We start from the raw sequence: 6,192 nt of genomic DNA, 5'->3' as shown, positions 1-6,192 counted from the left end.
CCTCATGCTATTTAAAATGCTGGGCTAATTCACAGGGGACACCTGTTGTGCCGACTTGGTTGTGTTATTGAGAGTTGAGTGACAGTTTTGCTTGGGTCTTACGTTTTGAATCCACACATACTTTAGTCACAAGCTACACATGAGGCTTCATTTGTTTTTCTTTCCCCCTCAAACTTCCGGCACTTCAGGTTGGCTCTTCCGTATTCCCCTTCTATACCATCATGTGAAGGTTCTTTAAATGCAAATCCTATTCTATAACTCTTCTTTTACATACATTAAACAGAAACTTAGTTCTACCTTTGCTACTCCCTTGATCTAAAGCTTTCTGTGATTTTAGCCAATTTGATAAAACAAACTTCTAAATGCTGTTACCGATCAATTTGCTGGAGTATTTTTTTTTCTCTCTATTTAGATAGAAATAAAGAATATATAGGTGTAGCTTACTTTTCTCATTAATGATTCTGGCCCTCAACTTCCATAGGTCAAGAGTCTGGGTTGAAAGACCAACATATAGCTTTAAAGCATGAAAACTAGAGACTCACGGTGGCAGAAACTTAAGAGTTCTAGGTGCTCAAGTTGGAAGCTTTGTGCCTTGAATTCCACCAGTGAAATCTTGAATATAGGCAACAGGAAGCCATGGTAGCAGTCAGCAAAAGCCAGCAGCCCATGCTACTGTGACAAGTCCTGGGAAGTCCTTGTGTGTTGGTCCTCTCGGCTTCTGCAAAAGTTAGTGTTATAGCTCTCGGACTAGTGCTTCCAAAACCTTGGTCTGTAAGGCAACTCATTTGATCCCATCCAACCAAAGCAGGGTCTGTAAGCCTGCCCATTGGGTTTCACCTTCCCTGTCCCTGTATGCTGTCTGAAACCCCTCAGGTACCCTCTTGCTATTATAGCCAATGCTATCCCTGCCATGGATATTGTTGCTATAACCACTACTGAGATGGTAAATGCTACACTGCTCCTACACTCTACTTCAGAAGTAGGGAAAAAATCAAATAGCAAAGGCTGTTTATTGGGTGCAATATCAGGAAGCAGCAAAAAAGGTTATCTCCCCATGCAAAGGAAGATGTTGAAAAGGGAGCTGTAGCCAGAAACCTGTTTGGCAACAACCATGGTACAACATAACATGAAAATAAAAGACTATGTTTGCATTGATCATGGAATAGTCTATGAAAATGAAAAGTTGTGTTTTCATCTATAAAAGCCTTCTGCTGAGCTACTGGGAGAGTGTTGCTCCTCTGGCCTGTTTGAAATTGGCTTTAGGGGCATCTAAACTTCATTGAAGTTTGTCTTTCCTAGAGCCCTGCTCTCTAAGGCTAGTCTGGAATAGTCATGACCAGAGCTTGACTTTACAGGGGTCATTTGCAACTTTTGGAATGTTTTCAGAGGGATATAGTTTCCAAAATAGCCAAGATGCTATGAGGGTGAGGGTGGTTCTGCCAGTTACTGGTAAGGGAACTGCTTGGACAATAATTTCTCATTCAAATTGCCAGATGTAAGGTAAGGACCAGTCTAACCACCTGAAATGACCATTTTAGTCAGTCACAGGAAGCAATAAAGGATGTTTATGATAATAATTAATGAAAGCTCAATCTAGAGCTGATAATTTCAGTAGCATGTAATAATATTTAGCAACGCCCTGAAGTGTTTCATTATTGCTCCCATATCCAGGAAGAGATGGGTTCCTCTGATCTGTCTCAGCATGGCGTTCAGATGCTCCCACTCACTGGTACCAAACTGGGGGCTCAGGTTTACCTTTACCAAAGTAGAGCCTTGTGTCGTAGCAATTCTGAATTACCTTGGGTTTTCATTTTCTGCATTTGGAGACTTTAATCATTAATGTACACTTTATTTCTTGTACATCCAATATGGCTTCATCTTTGGTTGATGACTTAGCATGTTTTGAAAGATCTTGAAAATCCCGGCTAGCTCCCACAAAGAGTGTGGGCTTTGGTTTCCCTGCTCTCTGCCGGCTCTGCTGAACTTTAAAATGGAATTGTTGGGGTTGCTTTCCTTATCTGTAAGTTTCGGCTTCTTTTGCTTTACTTTACATTCCGAATGCAGTCTCCCCTCCCTCCTCTCCTCTCGGTCCCTCCCTACACCTCCTCTCACTCTATCCCCCATCCCGATCTCCTCAAAAAAGGGGAGGCCTCCTACGGATATCAACCCCCTAGCCCATAGGTTGGGAAGCATACTCCCCAACCTTCTTGGGTTGGGAAGATGGCTTAATAGGTAAAGTGCTAGTTGTATAAGTAGTTAAATATGATTTTTGCTGAATTTTGATCAAGACTCTTACAAGCAGTGGTACTTTGTCTACTGCAACTACACCCCCAATCCAAACTCATCTTTGGTGGATGATTTGCATGTTTTGAAAAATCATTGCTAGATCTAATCTGCTACAGTTCACTGGGTGGTGGTCACAGTAATAAGCATGTGCCTGTTGAGAACACAAGCTTGGTGTCATGTAACGGATCCCTCTTACACTCTCACATGCTGCCATTTTTCTCAAGACTCCCAGAAAAGTTTTTAAATACCTTTATATAGTGTCCAATTTTGTTGAGTTCAACTCCAAATTACAAATGGTAACATATACTTTTTAAAATGTGTGTGTGTGTGTGTGTGTGTGTGTGGTGTATGTGTGTTTATGATATGATGTGTGTGTGTATGGTGTATGTGTGTTTATGATGTGTGTGTGTGGTGTATGTGTGTTTATGATATGATATGTGTGTGTGTGTGTATGGTGTATGTGTGTTTATGATGTGTGTGTGTGTGTGTGTGTGTGGTGTATGTGTGTTTATGATGTGTGTGTGTGTGTGTGTGTGTGTGTGTCAGTAGGGGTAAGGACATGCAAGGGTCAAATCGTGGAGGCCAGAAGACAATTTTTACCTTCTACCTTGTTTAAGTCAGGGTGTTTTTTCTGTGTTGTTTGATGCTATGTACAGCAGGCTAGCTAAGGTCCCTGAGTTTTCTAGAGATTCCCACAGCTCTGTTTCCCATCTTCCCACGGGTTCATTTGTATTGCAAGCACACACTAACATGCCTGGATTTCCATGGCCTCTAAGGATTTGAATCGGGTCCTTGAACAACACATCCTTTACCCACTGAGCCATCTTCCTAGCCTCTCCTGAGCATACCCTAGCAAACAAAATTGAAGCTGTGGATGCTATTAATAAAGCACAATCTCTTTCTATAACCAGCACATATTTCCTTTTTTCCTTTTGACCTTGGGCTGTGTCTCAGGGCATTCTGCTGTTTCCAATCTCTCTCTCCCAATTTCAGTTCATCCTCAGGTGCTAATTAAAATGGCAGGTGTTAAATTGATCATTAGCACGCTTCAGCTCCAGCTCTGAGCCCAGAAATCCCTCCAGTGATTCTGGGTTTTTCCCAGTGTAATGCCTCTTTCTCTAGGCATTCTCTGCTTCTTCTCTCTGGTCGTTCTAGCTGCATCCTAAAGAGAAAGCAGACAGCCTGGCATGTCGGCCCCAGCTGTTCCTCATTCATTTCTCATGCTCGCTTCCTCTAAGAGATAATAAAATTCAATTTACTTTTGTTTACTAGTGGACCATCATTTTATTTTATTTTATTTTTTCAGAAAGAACAAAAACACTGCAAAATTGTGTTTGATGGATTTCAGGCAATCCTCATTCAAACTTCATGCTTCCCAAGGATGCAATCTATACACGATATACTTACATTAGACATAGTTAATGCTCATTTAATTTGATTATACTATAAACACCTGATGCCTACAGTCTTCAGAGATTTTAAATACATAAGCAGAACTGTAAACTACAGTTACGTGGTTGTATGACAAATACCTAGAACTTAGTCCTTTATTACATATTTACCCTGCTTTTATCCATGTTGCTATTTTAGATACCTCACACAGCAGGATCATGTTGTTGAGCTTGTGAATTTTTTTTAGTAAAATAATTTTATTTCCTAACACACTAAACATATACAACCAATAGGCATCTGTCCACCTTGCACATCTACGCACAAATGACTTCCATATTTCCCACGGCTTTGAAAGCTAACGTTTAGTAATAGCTGTCTGGGTTAGGATGTGAGGTATCTAGATGGCTAACCTGAACATACTGGACCAGTCACAGCAGAATTTACTACATTGGGTGAGCTACAGACATTTAGAGCCTTGAAAAGATACTACACTTTTTCATCTAAGGCTTCCAGGTGAACAGGATGCAGCCGTATCAGCTCGTGTTCCAGAGCAATCTCATCAGTTCTTCTGGTGATTGAACCATTTATCCACATTGTAGGCAGTGAGCAGGCAGATTCACATGGCGGTGGTAAAGCATCCACAATGCCTGTGGCAGCATCAGGATCACACTTGAAGGGGCTCTCCGACACTGTGATGGTTGTGCAACTGAGTCCTTCTCCGTCTGTTTTCTTAGTCACTAATGCTTTCCAATAATCATGGGTGTTTTTAATAATGTCAACTGCAAACTCCTTGTCTTTAAATTTTGCATTAAATACAAACTTATTTTCTGGTTTTCCATCAGGAACCTTATACCTTCTAAATCAATCAATGGTAGCTTCTAATTAGCCTGATTTCAGCCATTCAACATCAGAAATATCGTATTAATTGGCTGCGTCTGGATCTTCCACATTAATGGCAATGACCTTCCAGTCGGTCTCGCCCTCGTCGATCAAGGCCAGTATGCTCAGGACCTTCACCCTGATTATCTTACGTTTGGCACACCTTGTTTCCAAGTTCACAAACCTCAATTGGGTCATTGTCACCACAGCAGCCGGTGTGCTTGCACTGTGTCTGGGGTCTTCCCATGTCTGAGAGGTGGCACCGTAGCTCCAGATATACCCATTATAAGGGAACAGATTCACAACACAGAGGAGCTTTCCTTTTTCACATCGTGCTTACTTGGGTTTTAAAGGGTCCTTTGTAGCAATCTCCATTTTTGCATTTGATCTTTGTGGAACCTCAACCACCATGTGGAACACATCCTTGTCTGCATAAATTGGAACATCATGAAATGGAGAAATATACTGCCCTTTCTTATTTTTGATGAAAACGTGGTACTCGAGGGTGAAGGGCGTGGCATGCTCCTCTCTGCTGAAGCTGCTCATGGTGTCCGAGATGAGCTTGTGATTTTTTAATCATTAGGATTAATATCCTCTACTTTCACTTGTATTTTCTCACAAGGAATAATTTTCATTGGTAGAGCAGAATTCAATCCTATTGTTTGAATATAGCACATTTACTTTACCCACTCACTTGTCAGTAGGCATTGGTGTTGTTCCCACACCTTGGCTATTGTGAACAAAGCCACAATCAACATCAATGTTCACATCCCTTCCCAATTTTAACTGCAATGTCATTGAACAGATACTCAGAAGAGGGCTTTCTGAGTCACCTGGTACTTGTGTCGTCAAGTTTTTAGGCAACTCTATATTATTTACCCATATCTAGCATAGATACACGAGTATCCATTTCCACTTATAGTGTATTATAAGAAGTTGGAAGAATAACCCCAATATTGGCTCTAATTCAGATAAAGCAGGTGTTGAGAAATTCCTGATCTCAGGTAAAGAGAAACTGAAGATATTCCTCCTACAAGTCATGGACTATTCTAGTCATGGCTAGAATATACATGGTTTAGCGACTTATGTCCATGAGTCACAAAGTAACTTTATCAAAGTTTTTCTTTAAATTTTGGAATTTAAAGAGTGTGTGTGTGTGTGTGTGTGTGTGTACACTATTGTTTGAAAACCAGTGAAGAATTTTCAGGAGTTGGTTCTCTCCATATACTTTGTGGGTCCGGAGATTGAACTCAGGTCTTCAAGCTTGAAAAATGCTTTTATCTGCTGAGTCATCTTGCAGGTCCAGCTTTACTGTGTTTATGATACTTAAAATCCAAAGTAGATTTCCTAATTTCTCTTAAGAGATTATCAATTTTGTGTGTACATTCAGCTTACCTAGAGGATTTCAATATTTACTGAAGACGATATTCTACTCCAGAGACTGAAAGTTAGTGTGGGTGATAGCATGGACTTTGGTATACTTAAAACTCCCTAAAAGAATGTTATTTGAGGCAATGTTGAAATGCATTTTTTATATCTTCAATTTACCCTGCCACTTACACACATAAAAAGGAAAGAAAAAAAGGAAAAAAGAAAAAGATAAAAGGAAAGGAAAGAAAACAAAGGGAGGAAGGA

At 40.4% G+C, this 6,192-nt stretch overlaps 1 pseudogene; it reads right to left on the bottom strand.

Moving 5' to 3' along the window:
* Nucleotides 1-4,237: 4,237 nt before the first annotated feature.
* Nucleotides 4,238-5,103, bottom strand: LOC114624106 (annotated as a pseudogene).
* Nucleotides 5,104-6,192: the final 1,089 nt, after the last annotated feature.

This window comes from Grammomys surdaster, unplaced genomic scaffold (assembly GCF_004785775.1).
Source record: "Grammomys surdaster isolate TR1022 unplaced genomic scaffold, NIH_TR_1.0 65, whole genome shotgun sequence".
NCBI classification, from domain to species: domain Eukaryota; kingdom Metazoa; phylum Chordata; class Mammalia; order Rodentia; family Muridae; genus Grammomys; species Grammomys surdaster.
This window is presented reverse-complemented; position numbering and strand designations above follow the sequence as displayed.